A 27,225-nucleotide genomic window follows, 5' to 3' on the forward strand; every position below is an offset into this window, starting at 1 on the left:
TGTCCATGTGAACAATTGGTCAAATGGTTTGACCCTAGGGACAGTTACAAATTCATCCATACGATACAAAAACATAGCCCTAAAAACACAAAAGTTGGTAATTTTGAAATATCAAAAAACAAAAATGTGAACTTAATTAATGCGCTTACATGTTAATTAATTCCATCATATCTTTGCGATTATCCGGTTATTCGCCAATAGAACACAAATAATAGATGGCCAATTTCTCATATTTTTCTTCAGCCAGATCGAGAGCAATCAGCATCCAATGATCCCTAAAATAATTATCAATTGTAAAGAATATATAATAAATTGAAATAGTTAATAAAATTGAGAAAACACATTAAATATAACAAATAACTAACCCTTGCATGTAAGGTATCAAGAATAACCTCCCTCTTTTTTTAGTAGTCTTGGTTTTGAATGAATTACACAGTTGCTTTGCTTGATCTTCACAATCAGAGTCCTAATATCATAGAAAGCAACAATGTCGTAGGGTCAAATGAAGGCGAATATCCTAGTAAGGTTGCGGGCCACGATGAGTATATGATAAAGAAACCTAAAATGAATAAATCAAATAGATTAGTATATATTTATAAAAATAATGACCACTCTTGTGCAGAAGAAGTACCTTAAATAAAAATCCATGACGGTTGTGCTAATCATGCCGTGGTGGAGTACTTCATCTACCACTTTGAGAATTATGTGATTGGTATGATCTTTGTCATACATGCTATACTTGAATGGGACGTCTATAGCAATAAAATCATGAATACTCCTTTGCATGTCTGTATATGTCCCTAGTAAAGTTAGAAATTTGTGTGACAATTGAGGCTCCGTCTTTTGAAGCAGGGGAGGTGCGATAATCTTTGACTCATGGCCAGTTGATTGTTTGCTGGGGAAGTCTTTTTCCTTGGACTATATAATAGAGATAGTTAGAGATCAAAAATTATTATATATATATACCTTATCTTTGTTTGAGATCAACTTTATAAATCATATATATATATATACCTTATCTTTATTAGATATGGGCCTTATAAGGGCGGTAGGCATGCAAAAAAGGTGCCCAATACGTCTCCTACCGTCATCACATCCTCAGTAGGAATGGGTAGCTAATAGTTGTCGTCGAAAGAAACTTTTAGACAAACTTGTATGTGGCCCAGAAGAATTGGCATATTATGTATAATACCCCCAGGGACATTATACATTATACCAATTGCAACCACACGGCGATCTAGATTGTTTGCCAAAAACACACATTTGGCTTCACCCTAAAGCAATAGAAATATTTATAAGTTATTAATACAAAAATAAATATAATTAAAAAATATTAATATTACCTCAGGAAGGTTCGGATGAGAAAGCTGAGCTACAGTGCAACTGTCTTTCTTACTATTAGGACTAATTTTCATAGGAGTAGATGTCTTTCCCTGGGACATGAGCAACACATCAACCAAGCGATGCAGCCTATCAACCTGATCTTTTAGTGCATTAAACTCAGCTGAAGAAGGCGTTGCACCTTTTGATGGCTTTGTAGTCCTAAATACTTTCTTTTTGGTGATGCTAAAACCAACACCCAAGATATCTTCATCCTTTGAACGCTCAACCTTTAAGACTTCATCTGAGATAGCAGCTTATGTGACACAAGTTAAAAAACCTAAATTATTTGTTTGAATGAAAAAATTGAATTTGTTATGTCAAATTAATAATATTGATACTTACACATTTGTTAGCTATCTCCTAAACATGCTCATCTGTAATGTTACCCTCTTTATTGGTTCAGCCTCCTATGAAAAGAACATGGCAAGCTATGCTACTAACTCTTATGTCTTCTCGCTTAATTTATGCATGTCAATAGCAAAAGAATTAGCAATTAGCAAATATAACAAATAAATATGAACTAATTTTAAAATTAAAAAATATTAGTAATTAATAAATACTATCTTTTCCTCTATGTTTGAATACCCCACATGGCCTTTCTTAAAAGGATATGGAATTTTCTTAACCAACTCCAATTTTATTGGCTCAATTGCTATGAAAAAATTAAAATCAATTAAACTTATAATATAGCATAATATTATTAGAAAATTAAAATTAATTGGTAAAGTAAAATCGCCTGAAATTCCATTTGAAAACGAGATGCAACAAATTCATCCCATTGTTGTTAGGTTACCAAAGGTCTAATTAAAGTAGGAACATCAGAACTAATGTTTCCACCCGCTCTTTTAATATATTTTGATCCCACAAAATATCAAAATGAACACATTGCTCTCCCAGCTATTTGAAGGATATGCTTCCTTCGATTAGTATCAATTATAAACGCTAACTGCAAAATATTAGTATGTTATTAGTAAATTGGTAAACTATTATGAGCACAATAGTCACATAATGATAAGTTAACAAATATGTCTCTACTTATTTCCAAATATACTGCCTCATAGATTGATTTGCCTTCTTCCAATTTCTAAGTGTGATAGGCACATTTGCTCTTGTGACAACTCCAATATAGCTAATGAATTTATCTTTATTGTCCTTATCTGGTTGCCCTTTAGCATTCTATTGGAAGGGATATTTTTATCCAGCTATCCTTTGTCTATTTACTTCTGTCATCAACATTAAACCCTTTCTAATATTAGTTGCCTCCTCCTAAAGCTGGTCATCATTCATTGTCAGACTGGGAGTAGTACTGGGAGCATCACCACTAGCTACAACATCAGGGCCACTACTAGGGTGACACTAGGGCCACCGCTAGCGTTGATGCTAGGACCACCACTAAGGTTAACGCTGGGCCAACCCCTGAGAACATCAAGGTCATTATGACCTTTGCGTTACCTTTCTTAGAAGCCATTTACCTATAAAATGCAAGAACACACATAATTAGAAAATAAATGGACACATGACATAATTATTTACAAAATTCAAAACATACATATAACAGTTATTTAGAAAATAAAAAATCATATGTGATAATTAAATAAACACAAGTAATAATTATTTACAAAATAAAAACACACATGTTTAAGTTAGTCTTTTCCTTTTTCTTGTCTTCTTTTGATCTTTTCCTTGCTTACTCTGGTCTCAAATCCTTTTTCCTCTCTTTGATATCCAAATACCTTTAGAATGATCATTTCTCATATAGAAAGCATCACCTTCAGTGAAATCACTTTCAAGCGACGTTCCTAAAAATGGATAATCCTCAACAACAGTATCATCCATGCCTTCAATAAATTTGTTTGTCAATAAAACGATGGACCAATTAGTTTTAATAGGATCAGGAACATAGAACACTTGTCAAGCCTGCGAAGCAAGGATGAAAGGCTCATCTTTATATCCTTCTTTGTTCAGATTTACCTGTATTAACCTTGAGTTATCATCAATTAAAAAGCCATTTTTATGGTCAACCCACTGGCAACCAAAGATTAAAATCTGAAACTTTACATAATTTAACTCCTAAATGTGCTTAATTACCCGAAAGTATGACATATTTGTGTATATTGTGTTGTTGTCTTTAGAGCTAGTTACATGCATTGTATGAGCAACAAGAGTAACACCACTATTTTGCATTGTGCTTTGACTATCTTATTCTTTAGTGTAAAAGGTGTATCTATTGATAAGATAACCAGCATAAGAAGCTACTTGCATGCTCAGACCTTTAGCCAACCATCTCACTTTTTTAGAAACAGAATCAAGATTCATGTTGAACTTATCATGAATATGCTCTTTCAGCCAATGTGCAAATTTCTTATTATGTTCTTTTACATACCAAGTTTTACCCCTATTGGGATTATCCTTCTTAAATTTAGTCAAGTGCTTATCTATAAATTCTTGAACCTCTTCTGAGTTGTACAACACATAAAGATGTGCTTGATCCCACTATAAATTTGAGACAGTAACTATATTCTTTCCTATTATCCCTTCTTCACCTTCCCTTCCCATATGCCAAGACATTGGTAGCCCAATATAATTAACAGATTTTAAATACTCAATACAAAATTCAAGTGCTTTTTCACTGATATGTCATTCAACAATGCAACCCTTAGGTCAGCTATGATTTTTGACATATCCTTTTAATATCTTCATATAACGCTCCACAAGATACATCCATCTTAAATAAGCCAAGCCACGCATTTGTACCTCTTTCATTAAGTGAATGGTTAGGTGAACCATTATGTCAAAGAAAGCAAGTGGGAAATACATCTCCAGTTCACATAATGCTTTTACAATTTGGCTTTATTTTTTTGACAATTTGTTGGGGTCAATAACTTTACTGCAAATGGATTTGAAGAAGAAACATAATTTTGTGATTGAGTGTCACATCTTATTAGGTAAAATAAAATGTATCACTACTGAAATAAAATTTTTCATTAAAACATGATAGTCATGAGATTTTAAATCCTTCTGCTTTAGGTCTTTCATTGACACAAGGTTTCTAATATTTGATAAGTAACCCTCTGGAACTTTAACTTCAACAAGAAACTCACAAAAAGAAATTTTTTCTTTCCTAGATAACGTGTGAACTGTTAGATGAAGAAAGGTGCTACTCCCCTTTTCCTCTGGTGCTAAGTCTTCCCTTATCCCCATAGAAAGCATGTCTAACCTTTCATTGATGCCATCTTTGTTCTTTCTAGGAATATGGAGTAACATACCAATAATACTATCACAAACATTTTTTTTATGTGCATTACATCAAGAAAATGCCTAACATACAAGACCTTTCAATATGGTAGCTTGAAAAAAATAGAGTTTTTCTTCTACCCACTTGTCCTAAGGTGCTTTGAAAAAGGTTTTCCAAATTCGATATGTAAATCCTTAACCTTTTTAAACAATTGGTCACTAGTCAACGTTAAAGGAGGGCCACGTTCTTCTGAATTCCCATTAAAACATTTCTTGAATTATCGATAATAATGACTTAGATTTAGCTACCTCTGATGCCCCATATAAGCATTCTTTATACCATACTCCAACCTAATTGAATCTGTGTTTTCTTCACAAATAAGGCATCTAAGTTTTTCTTTTATACTGTACCCCGACAAATCACCATATGCTAGAAAGTCATTTATGGTACCAAATAATAAAGCTCTCAAATTAAATTTTTCTTCCCTATACCCATCATACACCTCAACCCCTATTTCCCACAATAACTTGAAGTCTTTAATTAGAGGAGCTAAATACATGTCTATGTCATTTTCGGGTTGTTTTAGCCCTAAAATTAGCATGGATAGCATCATGTATTTGCATTTCATGCATAACCATGGAGGCAGATTATAAATTATCAAAATCACTGGCCAAGTGTTGTGGGTACTACTTTAGAGCCCATGCAGATTCATTCCATCTATACATAATGCAAGGCATAAGTTTCTTAATTCTTATCCAAATTCAAGGTACTCATGGTTAATCCTTCCCCATTGGGGAGAGTCAACAGGATGTCATAGTTTCCCATCTTTAATCCTCTCATCCACATGCCACGTTAAATTTTTTACATCTTCTTTGCTACTATACAATCGTCTAAATCTAAGTACAATAGGAAAATACTACAATGCCTTTCTCGAACTTTTCCCATTATCTTTAAAGCATGATGCTTTACATTTTGGATACTTAGTTAATGATCATGTCACACCCAAAAAATATGACATGGACGGTGTGAGAGCGGAGGTTCCGACCTTCAGAAAGAAGACTGAAGAAATGGGAGTCGCCACCAAAATATTGAGGAAAATCTTGAAAAACTGTTTAATGGAGGATAAGGGTGGTCTACAAAAATAGAAAATAGGTTTGGGAGTCAATTGAGTATGGGGAAGGTGTTAGGCACCCCACAACACCCATTCGTCAGAAGGGTTACTTGAAGCTTGTTGTGCTCTATTAATATAGTTTTATAATTATTTTAATTATCTCTTTTATATTCATGTGTTTAAAAAATGATAAGAATTAAGTGAGAAATATTTATTTATTTACGAGGGAGGATTTGACTTAGAATTCGACTCTGAAGCCTACGTACCCTATGGTGGGGATCAAAGTCCATATAGTTCAAGCTCAAAAGTTTGTTGGTGAAATAATTTTTTTTTGAAGAGAAATTAATTAAAAATAATTCATCATTTTGCAAATAAAACAATTTCTAAAATTTTGATATGTGTGTCTTAAATTGTAAAAAGTAATTTAATTTCAATTATTTTCTCTATTTTTAAATTTTTGGAATAAAGAAAAGAAAAGGGTTTAAGAATTATTTTTTATTTTTATTTTTTATATTTTATGATCGAGAATTTAACTGCTAAACCTGCAGAGCCTTATTGGCTCATACGGTAATACAATTATTCTTTATATCTGTGGAGAATCCAAACTCTCACACAATAAAATAGTTTAACAACTTAGTTTATTTACTTAAATTTTTAAATATTAATAATATCATTATTTTTTTAGTGCATTCATTCACATATACTTTTTTTAAAAAGACTCTTAATCATCATATTTACAAAGCTTTATTGACTTTTATGATAATAAGATTATTTTAAATATCTATGGAGATTCAAAATTTTCACACCGTAAAAAATTAAATATTATATATTTTAATGCGTAATTATACAATTTGTATTTTTTTAACATAAAAATCTTAATCATTATACTTGCGAAGTTTTATTGACTTTCACGGTAAGATGAGTATTCTAGAGGTTTATAGACATTCAAAAATCTCATATGACCAAAAGATCTAATTAGACAATATGATTATAGTTTATATTTATTAATTTAATTAATAGTATAAAAATGTTTATTATTTTTTACATTATTCATATAAATTTAAGAATTGTGATATCTGCAAGGATTTATTATCCTACATGATAAGGTAATTAATTTAATTCTCTACAAAGATTCTTAAAATCTCACGTGAGACTTAAATATTTATTATAAAAAAGAAAATTAATTTTGATAATGGGCCTTTAGAACTCATATAAACACCCACAAGATTGACCCTCACACCTGTAAAATCTTATTGATTTTCATGATATAGGATCATTTTGAATTTAAATATTTGCAGGGATTCTTAAAATCTCACACTACAAATAGATTTAAATACTATACATTGTTAAGAATTTTACAACCAATAAATAGTTGTGAAGCTCACAGTCAGGAATAATTTCAATGATAGTCTAAAACATGTAAAAGGAAAAGAATCCAAAAAAAAACTTAGTACAATGCCACACAAATTAATCATGTCATCTATACAAATTTTAAAATTCCCTAGTTACTCTATTAATTGCACAGATTAAGCTTTAAAAAAATAAACAAAGAGAAATCGATACCCATTTGAAACTGAGCCATTACTCTCCGTTTCATCACCTTTCATCTTCACCCTGTTGTATGTGTAACCTAGCTTCTTCGAGTGCTAAATCAGTTGTTGCTTCTCCCTTTGAATCTTCAATCGTTTAGCATCCTCTGTCCTTGCTCCTTGTTCATTATCTCGAGCTGAATGCAGTAAAGGGGCAATGACAACAATTCCAAGCCAGGAATGCAAGCTATACAGATTGGCAAATCCTACTTTCATTATAGTACTTGAAGGCACAATAGATTCCAATGATTCCAAGTGCTATTGTGATGGTGTGCAGAACAAGATGTATCAGCTTCTTCAACTCTTTCTTCAATACAAAAGATTTGTAACTTATAATAGCGAGAAAGTGAAAGACGAACGTGAAGGGAAGGGAAAGCACAGCCAATGCCATATTTAGTACTCTCTTTCTTAATCTGTTTATTTGTTCTGTAGTCTTTGAAAGAGAACAGATTCGGTTCCCATCCCATTCCTTAAACTCTCTCCTCTTCTTTTTTCATCCTCTCTTCATCTCTGTCACTCTCTTGCTCTTTGTCTTTCCTTCTTTTTTTTTTTGTTTCTCTTTTGACTCTCCCTCTCAAAGCTTCTCTGTCATCCTCGATCATTGTTCAGACCCCCTAACAACGTCCGAAGCAAAGTGACAGGTCCTCCCTCCGTTTTCGTTCGGTTTGAGTTGTGCCACTGTGCTCTATTTTTTTTCTTCTTCTATCTCTGCCGCTGCTTTCTCTCCCATCGGCCTCTCTTCTTTCTCTAACTTATTCTCCGTCTCCCTCTCCTTCATTTCCACTCTCTCGGTCCCCTCTTCTACGTGCATCTCCCCTCTTTTTCTGCCTTTTTGCGTGTGTCATCCATGCTATGTTTTTCTTGCCTTTTGTCACGTCTCCCTTCTGCCATGTCTCCCCTCCGTCAGACTATCTTTCTAGTTCTTTTATTTCGCTGTGCACGTCTTTTTTCTTCTTCCTCTTGCATGCATGTGTGGCTGTGTTTCTACTGTGCTTGTGTTTCATATATGCTACTGTGCATGGCCAAAGCTTCTCTTCTTCTTTTTTTTGTCCGCATCTGCTCGTGTGTTTCTCCTCTTTTCTGCCTTCCTTCTTTTCAGCCAAAAACTATGATGCTTTTTCTCTATATTTGCGTGAGTGTGTGTCTTTGCATGGCTGCATTTCTGCTCTTCTCCTCTCTTTTTTTAGTGTTTTAGTCTGCTCCTTTGTGCCTCTAGTTTCTACTCGTGCGTCTCCTTTTATGCTTGTGCTTCTGCTTCTTCTGTTCTCTCTGTGCATGTGAGTCTGAACGAAGGGCTGTGACCTGATGGTTAAACGCTGGATATAGTTTCCAGCGTTTAATCTTCAGCCTATATCATTTTTTTCACATTTTTTGTCTGCTCCTCTGCTCGGGTGTGTGGCTCCTTCCGTGTTTAGCCCAAAAGCAGCTCAAAGGCTGGGTGAAATGCTGATCATTCAGCGTTTCATCCACCCAATTATATATTTTTTGTTCTTTTTTTGTTTTTTAATGCTTAATGCCTCCCTTTTTTTAATACTTTCTTTTTATTTTTTTTTCATATTATGTTAATCATGATTTTGGAAATCAGATTAAGAGAGAAAAATCTGGTTTTGAATTAAGCAAGAATATCTCTTTTTTTTTTATTTTGTTAGAATATATTGTTTTTTTAAAAAATATAATCCTAAAAGGGATTAAATTTTATTTTTGTATATATATATTTATATTTTTGGTTAAATTTATTATTATTTTTATTAAATATAAAATATGCCCAAACAAAATACAGTGTTCACAATTCATATTTATTTCTAAATATTATGCAATCATTTGGGCAAGCATAAATTTTTTCATAGCTTATGCTAATAATACGTAACATTTGTTTTGCTTGATACGTGCTAGTAGGAAGCTCATTCACTTTAGGTAGCATCACTTTAAGAAGTGCAAGCAATTCACTAAGGCTCTTATCACTCCAACTGCTACTCGTTTTCAAGTTGTACAAACTTAACACCCTTGACAATAATGTGAACTCGGTACAATCACTATATAAAGGCTTTTCTGCATTACTTTTTAATCTCTCAAGCATTTTAGGACAATCCTTTAGTTCCTCTTCAATTACCCTCGCCATCTCTTCAAGATGGTCTTCCTCATCAAACTCATATATTCTTGTATCAAAATCATGTGACAAGTGGCTCTTACTATAACCTCCGCTCGCGTCTCTTGCCTCTCTATGTTTGTGCCAACATTTATAACTCTGATCAATTCCATAACATACTAAATGATCTTCTAATTTAGACGCACAAACCTGCTTCATCAGACAACATTTTACACAAGGGCACACCATACTAGTATGATCTTTGTGTGCTCAAGTGCAAACTTAATAAACTCTTTCATCCTATTCAAGTATTCCTTCGTTACTCAATTAGAAGACATCCATTCCTTGTCCATCTTTCAGATCTAGAAAGAATCATTTTAAGGAAAATTGTGATTAGTAACTCACTGATATTAGGTCTTCATCAATCAAATAATGAATCATAGGTTACATGCTTTCACACATAATTCTCAATAAACTTCATTGACTACAAGTACTAAAACTAATTTAAAGAACTTAGTTTTAGTAAAAATTTCACTATCTACTAATAAGTAATAAAACTTCATAGTTTATAATCTAATTCACTCCTACTTAGTTAGGATAGCAACAAAATTCACAAAACATAATTTCAAACATTTAAAACTTAATAAAGCCACAAATTTTATTACTATTTAACAAAATTTCAGCAGCATAACGACTTATAATTAGAAGTTTCTCGGGCATTTTACCCTCTCTTCAAATTAAATTCAATCCCTGTATAGTTTAATCAAACTTAATTCAACAGCAACAAGTTAATTTCTTTAACGTTAACTAAAAAAATAAATGTGAAATATTTTTATTCTCTTACTCGACGGTTAAGCCAAAAAAAAGCCAAACAACTAGCTAGTGTCATGTGCACAAGCATGCATTTTTCCATTATATTTTTGGATTCCAATAGCAGTAAATCAAAATATATCCATGCCCAATGGAATACTTCAAGAACAGTAGCCTCTCTATTTTTTTTTTCCTTCTTTTCAATGAATCTTGATTTTTATCTTGATATAGGAATTAAAGAACTATCAAATAATGATATCTCATCTTTGGATTCTAATAATAGTGGATATATAAGCTACATTCATATATATGCCTTAAAAGAGATGCTTTAAATAAATGTTTATTTTGATATATATATATATATATATATAGGCAAGATTCATAGATATATAGGCCGTATTCAGACCCCTCATCTTTAGACTCTATCCAAAAATCTAGCTCTTATACCAATAAGGAATGTATACTAGGACTAATTTTGAAAGAGATGATCTAATTAGGTATAATAATTAATATTCCAATCTAATTCTCTTTGCAAAGAATGCTTGCATGATTTTCAATTTCTTAGAGGCATTTTGTCGAGCACCTTGCATGCATCCATGGAAAGAAAAGCAAAAAACATCAACATGCTTTCATTGAATGCTCAGCCACAAAAGAAAATGATCAACATAAAGTAAGCAATCTAGTACAGGTATCAATCACAAACCATAGCTACCACAGTCACCAATTCAAACCTCAACCATTTAAACAAAAAATGAGAATGAATAGCTTAAACACACTTGGGAATTTTATTGATCAATGCAAAATGAAATTGTAGAACAAAATAGCTCAAATGGATTCCACCAAGTTGATAGAGTAAGAGCATAAATGAATGCTCTAGTTCTTCACAAAGCAATAGCTCAATCGCTTGTGAAGGCTTTGATTCTTCACCAAGCTCTGATTACGTAGACAATTATATGCTCGGAGAAGCTAGGGCACGATGATGAACAATGGGATCTTCACAAATCAATGCTTCCAGAGGAGTTGAAGTAGCAGAGACATTTGGGTGGAGAAAAAATTTTAAAGAGATTCAAAAAGAGTCATTCTGGGTATCTGGTTTAGCTCTCTTTGTAGAAGCAACACACAATATGATGAAGGTAAAGCTGATATTAAATTGTATAAGTTTGACGGTTATCATGTTTAATCGTCAAATATTATGTCACTATATTTGACAATTAATGATTTAACCGTCAAACTTATAGAAAAAAATTTCTAAAAATCACCTAATTTAAATATTATATTTTACGTTTAATGATTTTATATATAACAGTTAAATATATTGATGCATATATTTGATGGTTTTTGTTGTAACTATCAAATACTGTTTTTCTCATTTTTTACCTTTCCTTATTCAATGGATTTTTCAATAACCATCAAATATATATATATCAAATATGGTAAAATTTGTAGTAGTGATTACTTTCACCAATTTACAAACATGGTCAAAAATTTTAGATCAACAAATCCATCAAGTTGTTTCTATAGTCATCTTCTTGCAAATATCCATTCAAAAAGGTATTATTTATGTCTAATTGCCTAATATCCCATTTGAATGTTACAGCAATAGTAAGAATTAACCTCACTGTCACAGTCTTTATAACTGGGCTAAAAGTCTCATTGAAATCAATTCCAGGCAATTACTGAAAACCTTTTACAATTAATCTAGCTTTATACTGTTGAAAAGAGCCATCGAAGTTAAATTTCTTCTTGAATACCCACTTACAATTGACTATCTTTAGAGAATCACGATGAGGTACCAGTTTCCAGGTGTGATTGCATTGGAGAGCAAGAAATTCATTGATTATAGCATGCCTCCTTTGAGGAGAACTGAGTGCTTCTCGAGTGCTTGTTGGTACAGCATCCTGATGAAGAAAGCAAGTACTTTCGGCCTGAAGCAAACTGATAGAAGGGTATTGAGGCTTATGTATGTACCACTTTTTACCCTAGTAATCATTGGATGGACATTAACGAGCTCACTATTAGGCTCAACTTTAGTTTGTATTTGTGGCCTAATTGAAGAAACATTTTGTCAGTCCATTTAAGTAGTAAAAATTGGACTAAGTTCACGAGTTGTGAGTAAAGTCTAAATAACTAGAGAGTCTATTGGGGATTCTAAGGCATGTTGCTCGACCATCAGAGATTTAGAAATTTATGTAGAAGGATTTATCATATTCTCAGAATGATTAATAATGATTGGCATAGTATAAATGTCTTGTTCAGACACTGCTTTTCAATTCAAAAATCCATTTACAAATAGAAACATAGAAGGATAAAAAATAATGTGTCTCGAAACATATATTCTCCTAGTGGAACTTAAGCATTTATAGCCTTTTTTTTTAAAGCATAACCTAGAAATACACACTTTTGGCTATGATATTGAAATTTATGAGCATTATATGGCTTCAAGCATGGATAGCAAGCAAAATCAAAAGGCTTTAATGAAGCATAATCTGGCTCTGTTTTGAGAAGCTGAAACAAAAGAGTAGAGTTGTTCAAGACAGTTGTCAGTAAACAATTAATAAGATATACAGTTGCTTGGAAAGCTTCAACCCTATAATGAAGAGGCATACGAGCTTGTGCAAGTAAAGTTAATCCCATCTCTACAATATGTTTGTGCTTGCATTCGGCACGACCATTTTGTAAAGAGGTATAAGGACAAGTATACCTCATTGCAATGCCATATAATTCTGCTACTGGTATAAAAGGTTTAAATTTTGTCCCACCATTACATTGGATGGTGTTAATCTTAGTTGTAAATTGATTTTTGACTTGAGCTTTGAAAAGATTAAAAACATTAATTGCTTCCTTTTTGTGTTTTAATGGATATAGCCAAGTATATTGACTAAAGTCATCAATAAAGTGAATATAATAACGGTGGCCTTAAGTTGATTGAATGGGAAAGGGACCCCACAAATCCATATGAACAAGTTCCAGAGGGGCAGATGCATAAGAAGTAGAAATAGGAAATGGAAGAAACTTTGATTTACCATATTGACAGGCTTCATAAACATGCTTCTCATCAATTGGAATTTTAACATTACAATGATTCAAAACTTGTTTTAAAATTCTAACACTTAGATGTCCTAATTTGCAATGCCAATCTAGAAACTCAAAAAAATAAGCGATGGGTGCTGAGTGAAAATTATAAAAAGCTAGAGGTCAATCATCACTGTCTATTGGTATTGGATACATTGCTTCTCGTGGCTTCCCGTGCATCAGAAGTTGACCTATCTGCTTGTCCTTCACATAACAACCACTACTGTTAAAAGCAACTTCTACTTGATTATCCTCAACAAATCTGAATATGCTCACAAGATTCTTAGTAGCATTTGGTACCACCAAAACATTGTTAAGATTTATATTAGTATTAGGACCAAAAGTAAAAGTAAACCCGATAGCATTTATCATAATGTGCTCACTTGTACACGTAAAAAGATGAATATGAGGCTTACTTACAAAAGAGGTCATTGTGGTTAGATTTTCAGTTGTTGTAGTGACATGATAATTTGCCCCACTATTAAAATACTAAGCAGGATTAGCAACAGTGCTAGAAGTAGCATAATGAGTTTGAGGAGAATATGACTCGTATGATGGTGGTTGAAAATTCTAGTCAAAATGATGGAAACAATTTGCCACTACATGACCTAAGTGTCAATAAAGATGATAATAAGGACGATTGTTGTTGCGATAACCACAATTACGTGACCGTCCTCAACCTCAAAACCATGTCTATTGCCATGTTCATTAGTTTGGTGAGCAACATTCACAGCAGGTTGAATAGTAAGATTGGAAAATTGATTCAGTTGTTCTAGATGAGTTTCAAAAGCCAACAAAGCAGCTTATACATCAATCCATGACATATTAGGTTGATCTATTAGCTTGACAACAATAGCATTGCACTCACCATCTAAATCGTTTAGAGTATGCGTGATTAAATCATTCGAATCGACTGGAGAACCTGAGAGAGCAAACTGGTCAGCAATGTGTTTCATCGTAGATAAATATTCCTCCATCTTCCTGCCATTTTTACGAGTTTGATTTAGCTCTACTTTAAAAACCATTACTCTAGCTCTGGTTGAAGCACCAAAAAGTGAACAAGCAGCTTCCCAAAAAGTATGAGTGTAACATCCTGATTTTTTTAAAAAATGATAATAATAGGAATTTATATTATTTGAGATTATTCAGAAATAATAATATGGTTAGAAATTTAATTATGAATTAAAAACTTAGGTTTAAAATTGTATAATAAATATTTTATTAAGATATAATTTTAAGATTTAAAATAAAAAAAAATTGTGTGTGTGTGTGAGTTAAAAAAAAAAAAGAAAAGAAAAAAAAAAAAAGAGGGGCACTGTAGAAGTCCCACATCAATTAGATGTGGGAAGGTGAGGTGCCTCCTCACATATAAAAGGAGGAGGCACGGGCGAGGAGACGAAGAAGGAAGCAAAAAGAAATATTTTTACAATTTGTAAAAATTGCAACTAATGGCCCAAGGTGCAATTTGTGAAAATTGCAAGTAATGGCCCAAAGGTTTGAATAATTAAATTCAGACCTATAATTTTTTTAATATAATTGTGGGACCTAAAATTCCATTTTTATATTATTTTTCTCTCTTCCTCTCACGTTGCTCGACGTCTTCTCGCAAGGGGGGATTATTTTCTTTTTCTTCAGGTATGTTCCAACTTTCCTGTTTAGATTAGCATTTAAAAAATTATTTAAGTACAAAATTAATTTTATAGTTATTTTCTAAATAATATTAGCTTTCTAGTGATATGATTATTTTGTAGAATAGAGTAAATATTCTGATTAGGATTTTTCTATAAGATAGTTAATCTGATGATATGATGGATTAAAAATATAGGTTAAAGCTCTTAGGGATATAATAAATATTATAGAATATTTTCTTGAGGTTGAAACTTATGTTTAAGAATTTTTGAGTTAAACTCTAGATCTATATGGTTGAATTTATGTTGAATCTGAGATGTAGGGATGAACCTCTAATTATTAAATATTTATTTAAGTATGAATAGATATTTTTGAGGTTATAGAAAGATGATTTGAGGCTTCAGGATAATTCTAAAATTTTTAATTTATTTTTGAATAAATTTTTAGAATATAGAAGGATGAAATTGTGATACTAGAAGTGATTTGAGGCTTAAAAATAGTTTATTGGGGTACAAAAATTTTAGAAAAGAATTTAAAAAGTTAAATGAGGCATAAATCTTAAATTAGTGTTAATATGGATTATAGATCTAAGACTTTCTAACTCTTTAAATTAGATTATTTATTTTAATGTAAAATTAATATATAGTATTATGAAATAAATATGTAGATTGTGTTGACAAAGATAGTGGTGAAAGAGGAGTTGTGAAGGGGAACTTGTTATTCAAGACACAAGGTAACCATTATTAATGTGCTGTGATGGGTGTGTTTGTGCATGGTTATGTGTTATTTTATTGTTTGGAAAAATTATAAATTATTAAAAATAAATACTGTATATACTTATTTGAAATTATTGTCAAGTGGGTTAAAAATTTATTTTTGTTTATCATGATGAGATATTATTGTTCGGATATATTTCTGTTTGGATATTTGAATGATGTATGACTTGTCAGGGTATTTTAATGTATGGTGTTAATGGGAATTTCTGTTCGGTTAATTATTACCACGTGGTAAGCCCTCATTGGACCTAATGAGTGGCATGTCGCTTGGCCCAACTGACTTTTGGCCGGGTGATTTGGCGTCCGAGCATGGCGAAAGAAGAATATAAGGTGCAGTCATGCAATTAAATACTTATTCGGTTTGTTTGAAAATATTGTTCGGTTAAATGTTTTGTGTGCCCACTTAGCAATTGCATGATTAGTTACATCCGCATGCATCATTACATATTAATTTTTGGTTACTGGGACTTTTAAGTCTCATTCCCCATAGTTAACATTTTTACAGGAGCGAGTCCGGCTGAGAAAGCACCAGAGGCGTAACTTTGGTATATGAGACACTATCTTTTACGTTGCCTCTCATTTTGTATTATGCAATGTATCTTGTGCCAACCTAGGACATTTCTTATTTTGACAACATGTAAACTCTAATCCTTTTTATTAAATGCATTTATATGACCAAAAGGATTATATTTGTCCCTCTTGATTCAAGACCTAATTTAAATATCATGCCATGAGGATCCTGTCTGTCCCTCATAATTCTAATTGCTTTTTGAGATATTTTAAGACCTGTGGTATATTATTATCTTGGATGTATCATGACAGAAATTTTTCTACCATGATAAGGGTATGATAAGGGTTCAAAAAAAATAATTTATTGAATTAATAATTTGTGAAAAATCAGTTTGTAAATTTGAGGGTGTTACAATGAGCAAATTGATAGTGGAGAAGTTGAGAACCAACATCAATAGTCATTGTATTTTTGAGCCATCCAATAAGGAGACAATCAACAGCATGCCATTCTTCAAACTTAGGATTTAGCTTCATACCTGTACCATCAGGGATGAGACAAGGTAGGATAACATCATGGCCATTGCTATGACCTTTGAGCTTGTTTCCCTCAATCAGCAGCAGAACGATAAATTTCTAAATAAGATAATTTCCTCTGTCCAACTTGACAGAGGTTGCTGCCTCATTAAAAGAACTGAACAGGGAATTGATTTTGGAGCCAGTGTAAACAGTTATCAAGGTCAATGAAGACGTATTATCAAAAGTAATAGAGGAGGAATGGGAGGACGTAGCCATGGAAGCACACAGACAAATATTAAGAAAATGCCAAAGGACGCTCTGATACCAAGAAAGAAAAGCAATAATAATTTGTCTAAGAAAATGCCAGACCTTGATAGTGAGGTCAGTGCTGGTGCTGTGTAATATATAATATAAAACGGTTACACAAAGACATAGTATGATAGTGATACATAGCATCTCTGTACAATTACTAAAGCCATATATACACATAAGGAATATTCTAGACACTCTGAAATATTTACAATTAATTACATGCTTTAACGATAACAAATCACATAATTCTCTAATCTATAACAAATAATAAATGATGACATTCATTATTTAAACTTCATGAAACCCCACGAAAAAATTCATAATAGCTAACATGGTTATAAACATTACAATCATGCAACCCTAAAAAAAAAAAGAATTATAGTTTAAGAACTACCTCGTTAGCATCTATTGCTCTTGACCAACATATGTCAAAATGACAGGGGACACATTGCGCTACTATATATGTGATGGTAGTAAACAACACTAGTTCCCCTTTCTGGAAGGGGAAGTCATTGTAGGCCTTGGTGCCATTTCCAATGAATCTAGGCTTCCTTGTAACATTTCAATCACTTTACTTATTATCGGTCTTTGAGCGAGAATTGTTTGAATGCACCACAAACCCACCATAGTCATTTTCTTTGCAATATCATTCTCATAACTGGTGTTCACTCCATCATGTCCAAAGTTGTTGCCTTGCTCAAGTTTCTCATAAATCCAACCTAGAAAATACTTGGTTGTGCAGTTGGCTTCAACATTCATATTCTTTCATCCACGTACCATGTCTACTAGCATCATTCTATAGCTGTAAACATCATATTTATGTGAAACTCTACCTATGTTTTTATTCAAAACTTTTGGAGCAAGATATCCTCTAGCTTCTAAAAATGAAATGATGCTTTTCTCTTTGGGATAAAGCTTGCTAAGACCAAAATATGAGATTTTAAGACAAAAGCTTTCATCCAAAAGGATATTATGTGGTTTTATGTCAAAATGTAAAATTCGAGTCTTGCATCCTCTCTACAAGTATTCAAGCCCTTAAGTGGTCCCTATGGCAATTTGGTATACAATATCCCAAGTCAAGGATGGATTGGTGTTATGTGCCTTGTTGGAAATAAACTTTTCATTTTTCAAGGGACCCATTAAAGATAAATCCATAGATGAGAGCCTGTTTCCTCCCTTCCAAACAAAATCCAAGGAGGGTGACAAAATTAACATGGGATGTTCTGCTAATGCTAAGTACCTCGTTGATAAATTCTTGACCATTGTCTTTAGATGTAGCCAATATCTTTATAGCCATTGGGCGGCCATTTAGTAGTACTCCTTTGTACACAATACCATAACCACCTTGGTGATAAATGATAATTTTATATATTTTTATCCTTTTCATTTAGAATTTTAAATATTTATTTGAGGCTAATTGAGTTTAATTAGATATTATTTGATTTTATTAGCCAATCTTCAATTTTTATATTTTAATTAACTAAATATGTGATTTTAAATATGAATGATATATTTAATATTTTTGCACAATAGCTATTTAATTTTATTTTATTTGTACAAATCTTCTAGATTTAATTTGAAAGATATTAATAGAGATTATTTTAGATAAGAAGAATATGGGAATGCTTGAAGATTAAATCAAAAATTAAATCTTTAAAATTTTATTTATATTTATTTTGATTTTTTAGTATAGTTTTTATTTGGGATTATTTAGAGTAGTTTTGTCATTATGTTTTCCTTTAGCCATACAAATCACGCCAAGATATGCATAACCTTTTATATATAAAGGAATGAACATAAAAAGTAAGGACGACTTTTACAAAGAGAAAAGAAAAGAAACGGAGTTGGCAGCAAGAATTAGAGGATCAGGGGCGATTGCTCTTCATCTTTTGTTCTGTTCGTCATCCTTTAGGTGATGGCTATTCTCATGCTCTCCTGTTGTTGCTGTTCCATTTTTAGTTCCACGAAGAACTAATTTTTTAATGTGATCAACTACAAACCATGATCCTACATTTTATTCAAAATCTTTGATATTGAGAGAAGATTTTATTCTAACTTTATTTTAATTTACTCTTCTTCTCTTTACCTCTGAATTTTATGCTTTAATTGTTATTGTTGATTAAAGCAGCACATGATTTTTGGGTTATAAAATTTATCTAAAGTTTTGCTTGCTATTATTGATTAATATAGTAACACAAGAGCAATTTGTTTTGACTTAGGTGATTACTCATGCTTTATTTCTAGCATGACTAACTTAAAATAGTTGTTAAGTTATGGGTTAAGAGAGATTTCAATTAATCTATAACTTAATTTTTTATTTAATTCTTGAATGATAATTTAAAAAATATATAATAAAATTAGAATAATAAAATTAATGTGTTTGGTGGAAGAGCTTTCAAGACCCCCAAAAGCTATGTCACGGTATTGGAAGTGGTGGAAGACTTTGGCTCTAATCTCGGAGGAGAAGACATGACAGGCTTTGGCGGCATTTCAAGAGGGTCTAGGCTTCTTTCCAACATTTCAATGACTCTACTAATTGTTGGTCTTTGAGTTGGAAATGTAAGAACGCACCACAAACCTACTATTGTCATTTTCTTTGCAATATCATGTCCAAAATCACTGCCTTGCTTAAGTTGATCATAAATACAATCAGGAAAATAAATCTCATTTGTGCAATTAGATTTTGCATTCATATTCTTCCGCCATCCAACCATGTCAAATAGCATCATTTCATAACTATAAACATCAGATTTATCTGAAACTTTTCTTGTATTTCTATTCTAAATTTTTGGAGCCAGATATCCTATAGTTTCTCTGGCTTCTAAAATTGAAATGATGCTTTCTTTCCTGGGACAAAGCTAGCAAGCCTAAAATCTGATATCTTAAGACAAAAGTCTTCATCTAAAAGGATGTTATTGTTGTGTGTGTGTCAAAAGTTTGTGTGTGTGTGTGTGTCAAAGTCCCACATTATCTAAATGAAGAACTCACCTAGTGTATAAATGCTAAGGAATGAAGTGGGCGAGTAAAATGAGCTTGTAAGAGAATCGGGCTTGCGCGCACGAAACATGCTTACTTAAGGCAATCGCAGTTAAAATCAGCCAATTCACCCCCTTGTGCACAAGTTCAAGAGGCATTGGGTTTTTTTTTACAGAATTACTTTTACAAAAAATAAATAATTATTTATTTATATGAGCTTCTCAGAAAACATCATTTTTGGCTATCTGGAGTTTGAATTCAAACCATTAAGCATTTTTTGCCTTTAATCAAATTCTTTAAATAGATAACTAAAATTCTTAAACGTTTTTGTCTCCCAACATTTCCAAACAGAGGCTTAAATGTATTTTACGTCCGTGCAATTGATGCTTGATGGGTTTCATCTGGAATTATGAACCAACGTCTACCTTCAGCCCATATATAGCCATGGGTGCAGACAAGATCAATGCCAGCCTCTTGAGCTTTTAGGGCATTCTTCTCCTCTTCTTTTGAATTCATCTGAGTTTTCTGTTAGTACTATTATTTTGTGCTCTTGCATTGTGTAAGAAGTGCTTGTTTAATCCTGGGTAACTATCAATCCGTCATCCCAGTGTGTCGGAATAGTTTTTAAAGACATTATCCTTTCAGGCATGACTCAAGCAACTCGCCATTTACGTCCATACCGCCAACGGTTATGTGGCTTTATATCAAAATGTACAATCCGAGTATTGCATCCCTTGTGCAAGTATTCAAGTCCATGCCCATTCCGAATTGTAATTTGACACAAAGTTTCCCAAGTTAAGGATGGGCTAGTTTCATTTTCCTTGTGAATGAACAAGTTAAGAGATCCATTAGACATAAATTCATATACGAGAACCTTCTTTCGGCCTTCCAAACAAAACCCAAGAAGGGTAACAACATTAATATGAGAAGTTCTGCCGATGCTAGCAACCTCATTAATAAATTCTTCCCCAGTTCCTTTGGATGTCTTCAATATTTTTACAGCATCATGATTGAGCAGCTTTCCTTTGTATACAACACCGTAACCACCTTGTTCAAGTTTCTCTTTAAAAGAATTGGTGATTTTCTTTATGTCTGCGAATTTATATCTTGTGACGGCCATAGCCCCTTGATTTCTAATGATGGCCTCAATATTTTGGTCACCCTTTTGCCTCCATGATTTGATTGTACAACAAAAAATGGCGATACATATTAGTAGTACTGTACCTGTTGCGCTCGTAACACCTATCACATAAGTAGATAAATTGTTCAGTAGCTAGAAATATGATCAATTTCTATGTTACGACTTACAACATGCACTCTTCATGGTTGAAAATAGAATCTTTTAAACAAGTGAAAAAAGTATTGTAATCATAGAACGAGAACTTTTGGTGCCTGCTGTAAGTAAGCTATCTCGACAATGCTATATATTGAATTATTGATCAATTTATATCTCTACCAATGCTTACTGCCTTGTCTGAGATATATCCTAATAGGAGCCTAAGGTTACTCCTTTTCCTTACCCAAATGTACATGAAAGGAAAGTCGGAGAAGAGAAAGTGGCAAGAAAATAACAACTTATACACGGAGTATTGAATTGAAAGATTTTAAACTTTATAAATGAAAAAATACGGGGAAAAAAAGGAGTTGGATGCGTTACCGATTATTGTAAGTTTCGTCTTCCGAGGCCATGAACTATCTGCAAGTATATATGAGCAAAGAGAAATCAAATCAGGGCATACATGTAGTTGTTTAAAGTCAATCATATAACTGTGTGGCACATGAGCGTTTGGTTAATTTTCTTGATAATACACCATTTAAGAATTTGATTGATAAATATGTTCTTAAGAGCATTAGAGAACATTTGAAAAAGTAGAAACAAGTTATCTGTGTGTGGTTAATTTGATGGAGGCATGGTTATGAATAGCGAAGCTGAATTAGTGCACGGTTCGTAATGTATATCAACCAAATCCAGAGAAGAGACTTTCAGAGTGTTCAAAAGCTAGGATGTGGATGTAGAGTGTTTGGGTGATTGAGTATATATTGATGTCTTTGAGTCCAATAGCAAAAAGCACCATGGGTGCAACGAACAAGAAGAGTGAAACTTGGTGGGAAACAGGGGAACCTAGTCTGATATAGAAAAGCAAGTTGACTTCTATTTATTTTGTCGCGGTTAAAAAAGGCATTATAAAGTCTAAACTAATATGCAATGATCACAGCATAAATTTGGAAAGTGATGAATGAGAATGGTTGAGATGATAAAATATCGGAGGAGGTGAAGAAGCGCATACTGGAAGAATCATAACAGTGAAGAGGATGAGGTCTATCGTGGCAATAGTAGGTGAACGGAGATGTCCCATTGGACCCACATATTCCATTAGAACTTAAGCATGAAAGACAAGGCCCCTCCTATATGTTATAGAGCGCATCAAACTCCTTACCCAAAGCTGTTTGGGCTTGGGAATCAGGTTTATTTGAAAACAGCACTTCAATTTGATGCTTACACTTGCCATTAAGTTCCTTGAATCCCACATCTTCCCTATAGAGAGCATAGTTGTTAGGGTTAGAGGTTGTCCCAAGCCGGTATGTGAACTTATTTTCGTCAATCCCAATGACTGAGGGGTAGTCGTAGCATAGGGTCACGTTCTTTACATTTGGTTCATCATAACGGAAGGCATTAGCTGGGATACTCACAGAAGTGCTCGACATCAAATGTGAAGAACAATTATCATAGACAAAGTCTGTTCGCACCACTTTCATCTTATAATCGATTAGGTCAATCCATGTAGTGTTGAAAGTCTGAACCAATTTTAATGAAAGGCCAGTCATGATCATGTTCATGTTGGGGACAATGGAGCTCGAACCCAGGGCTGCCACAATAACGGTGTCGAATGTTCTCTGACCAGAAGGGATAAACAACTTCTGTTAGATTTCTACAAGGGAATGGGCTAAGGCACTCCTCATAGTCCATGTCTGGTAGGGACTGGGATTGTGGGAAAGAGGAGAGGAAGAAGAAGGAGAAGGTGATGAAGGAGGTGAGCAACAGCGTCCAGGCTTCCATTGTTAACTCCCTGTGGTTTATGCTTCCATGCGTATCTTCTGATTTATCATTCACTGCTTTTGGGTCCAGGCAGACTTTTGACTTGACATTGAGAGGCACAAATCGTCTCATCATTCATTTTCTTGATTTTTCAGGAACATGGCACCTTAATCTTAAAATGCTCTCTTCTTTTCTTCCACTTGACAATAAATGGAAAGTGGGTATTAACTATTCAATGCGTCTTCCGGATGGCCTCTAGAATACTCAACCAGGAAAGAGCCACTCTCTTTTCCTTTCCCCATCTCCACTTTCAGACTATTTTCAAACTGGCCCTACTTTTATGGAGAGTATGATTGTATAAAGTTTATACAACATGTCATGATTGTTTGGAAAGATGTTTGAAGATTGCAAACCATGGTTTTGAAGTTCAAACTGAGTTTTGTTAAGAGTGGTTGACAAGTAGCATCATTTTCAAAATCACGATCATAAACTTTATAACCAAACATTGTAACTTTTTCCAAACCATGTTTGAGCCCACTTTTTCCAAACTGAGTTTTTGGTCAATTACTTTTTCTCCTAAAACCAAATTTGAAAGGTGTTCTTCTCAAATTACCGTTTTAATATATATATATATATATATATTCCACTGGAAGCCTAAGGATTCCTCCTCTTCTTTACCCAAATGTACATAAAAGGAAAAGCATGCCGGAGAAGCAGCGTTAAAATTGGAAAGCATGCCGGAGAAGCAGCGTTAAAATTGGAAAGCATGAAAAGTGGTAAGAAAATAACAACTTATATGGAGTGTTGGATTGAAAGATAGTAAATTCTATGGACAATTGTAATGAAAAATATGAAGGAAAAAATAAAGTATGATCCAATACCTATGATTATAAGTTTTGTCTCCCCTGCAAATATGAGCAAGAGAAATTTAATTAGGTCATATGTATTGTCTAAAGTGCTAAACTCAATCACGTAACTGTGATATGTGAATGTTTGGTTTCTTTAATTTTCTTGATAACACACGCTCAAGAATTTGATTAAAGGCAAAACTCAGAAAAAGTTTTTCTTTTTAAATGTTCGCTATCAAATTATTCAATATGAGTTCAATTTATGTTCTTAAGGGAATTAGAGAACATTTGAAAAAGTAGAAATAAGTTCCCTGAGTGTGGTTAATTTCCTGGAGGCTTGGTTATGAATAGCTTAGCTTATTTGGGGCATGGTTCATAATATCAGCCAAATTCATAATTGAAGAAGAGACTTTCATGGTTTTCAAAAGCTGATCAATTACGGATGTGGGGTGATTCCGTGTTTTCAAAAGTCAATTTGAAACGTCTCTGTTTCCGCTTAAAAAACACATTCTAAACCACCAACAGGTAGGATGAAATTGTCTTGTTGCACTCTTTGCTATCCATGTTAATGTTCAAACTCTCAACCTTCATTTCAGCAAACAATTGAAATTTTATCTAATAAGACAGCAAAAAATGCTACAGACACCCCAAATCCAGTGCAAGTGGTTGATCCTCAAAATATGAGTACAAATCCTGCTCAAAATGTGAGTACCAATCTCATCAAAGAAAGGCATTCACATTTTTACCTTATTTGATTCGCTAGAAGCATATTGATCAAAATGGAATGAAAAAGAGTAAATAAAACTGGGAAAAAAATAAAATTGGTTTAAAAGAATGTTTAAGATGATTGAAAAAAGAGTTGGGTCATTTTTATTAGGATTATTTAGCATCCTAAATTCAACTATGAATTCTATTCCTCAACATTAAAAGATTCTCTTTCTTATCACTTTATTATTATCTCACCATCTTTTTACCATTAATGAGTCCTACGTTATACTTTTTGATATATTTTTATTATAAAATATTTGAGTTGAGAGTATTCATTGACCTTTTAGATAAAAGTTGATAGGCATAAATAATCATGAATCCAATAAAAAATAATAAAATAATATTAAAAAATAGTGGGATTCATTGATGATAAACAAATATTAGGCATTTTTAATGTCAGAGTAATGAGAAAGAAAATCTTTAACATTGAAGAATTGATCTATAGTTAAATTTAGAGGCTAGTTACCCTTTGGATAAAGTTATAGAGTAAAAATTATGTAAAATTTACCAAACAAAGCTATAGAGCTTGAACATTAAACAAATTGCTTGAAAAAAAAATGTGTACTAAACTAATATGCAATATTAACGATATAAATTTGGCAAAGTAACAAGTTAAAATGTAGAGATAATAAAAAGGAAAAATTTCAGTTAAAGATTTAGGAAAAAAAATTAATTTCAAGTGGGTTTAAAAACCTTTTGAAATTTCAATTCAATTCATGGGAAAAAGTCAAAAGCATTTTAATGGTGAAAAGACTAAAATGCCATTCACCTATTATACAAAATCACTAGTTATTAATTTTCTTACTTGTCAATTCATGAATATGAGTTGCAAATTCTATGAGTTGACATGTCAATAATTATATAAAACTTGACATCAATTTTTCAATCATAAGCAACAATATCACTTATTAAATTGCTAACTTTACTTATTAATTTACTAATATTAGTTGTAAATTACTAATAGGTTTTATAATTTACTAACATTAATTATAAATTATTGAAATCATAAATAAAGTTAGCAAATTAACAACTAATGTTGCTGATTATCTGACAAACAGATATAATTTACTGGTATAGGAACCGAAAAGAAATTTTTTGAAAAGAAGTTTGTTGCTCAATGTCTGCCCTCTTATACCATGGAGAGGTCATATTTATACTGAAATGAGAGGGGGAACATTACATAACGTTAAAGCTAATTATAAGGGGTTACAAGTGTTTATTGTGGGTGTTACTATAAGATTTAATGGAAGGTTACAAAAAAAAAAGTTGATTTTTCATTTCATCCTCCCAAGGTTGGACAGAACTCGTCCTCGAGTTAAATCTCAACATCTTCATTAACATATAGAGATAGATCGGCAACATTAAAAATGGCAGACACTCTATAAGTACCAAGCAATTCTACTTTGTAAGCATTGTCATTGATCCTTTATACAATCTTGAATGGACCATCAGCTCTAGGAGATAACTTGGCATTGAGTTGCTTAGGAAAACGCTCTTTCCACAAATGTATCCAAACCAAATCGCCCGCATTAAAGAACTTGTTCCTTTCAATGTTTATCTCACTATAACTTGACTTTTAAATTATACTTTTGGATTCATTTTCAGACCTACTCATGTAATTTCTTTATTTCTTTAGCCCTTTGTTTAGCATCTACATTGTAGTGCTGCTTGTCAAGTGATAATGCTAGATCTAGTGAGCTTAGAGGTCTCGTGACATAAACAACTTCAAATGAACACTTTCCCGTTACTTGGTTATTGGATTTATTGTAAGAAAACTCAATTTATGCAATAATGAGGTCCCAGTGTTTTAAATTCTTCCCCATAAAACTACGAAGAAGATTTTCAAAATCTTGTTTACAGCTTCTATTTGGTTATCTATCTACGGATGGCTTGCACTGCTAAATTGGAGTTTGGTTCCCATCTCCAAAGAGTTCTCTAAAAATGGTTGAGAAATTTAACATCACAATCAAATGTGATCATCTTAGGGGGATGCCATAGAGTCAAACAATCTCTTTAAAGTATAGGTCAGCAACTTGGATAGACATCGTTGGTCTTTTGATAGGGAACAAAATAAGCCATTTTTAGAAATGATCCATAATGACAATTACAGAGTCTTTCTCTCTCTGAGTACGAGGTAAGCCAAGGACAAAATCCATGCTCACATTTTTCTAAGGTGCTTCTGGAACTAGTAAAGGCATGTATAACCTGATATTCTGACCCTTGGACTTGGCCAAGTGAAAAATTTTACATCTCAGTATATGCGTGTTTACATCACGTTCAAGTTGAGGCTAGTAAAAGTTCTCCTTCACTAAGTCAACTATTTTATCTTGTCCAAAATGTCTGGTTAACTCACTATTATGTGGTTCCTAAATTATTGCTTCACGTAATGAACACTGGGGAATACATAGGGTCTTTCCATGGAACAAGAACCACTCATGCCTGTAGTACTGGTGGAAAGGTTGTTCTTTAGTTGCTTCCCACACTCCTCGATAGGCAAGGTTATCCTTGCATAGCTCCTTAACAAGTTTAAAACCAATAACTTTGGCTTGAATTGTTAATAACAACAC

General features: G+C 32.8%; 2 pseudogenes; both read right to left on the reverse strand.

The window, feature by feature from the left end:
• Nucleotides 1-17,512: 17,512 nt before the first annotated feature.
• LOC129299516 (LEAF RUST 10 DISEASE-RESISTANCE LOCUS RECEPTOR-LIKE PROTEIN KINASE-like 2.4) lies at nucleotides 17,513-19,260 on the reverse strand (annotated as a pseudogene).
• Nucleotides 19,261-19,440: 180 nt separating this feature from the next.
• Nucleotides 19,441-22,843, reverse strand: LOC129299610 (PR5-like receptor kinase; annotated as a pseudogene).
• Nucleotides 22,844-27,225: the final 4,382 nt, after the last annotated feature.

The sequence above is a fragment of the Prosopis cineraria genome, unplaced genomic scaffold, assembly GCF_029017545.1.
Source record: "Prosopis cineraria cultivar Desert tree isolate PC_DT_omini unplaced genomic scaffold, ASM2901754v1 PC1, whole genome shotgun sequence".
Lineage (NCBI taxonomy): Eukaryota > Viridiplantae > Streptophyta > Magnoliopsida > Fabales > Fabaceae > Prosopis > Prosopis cineraria.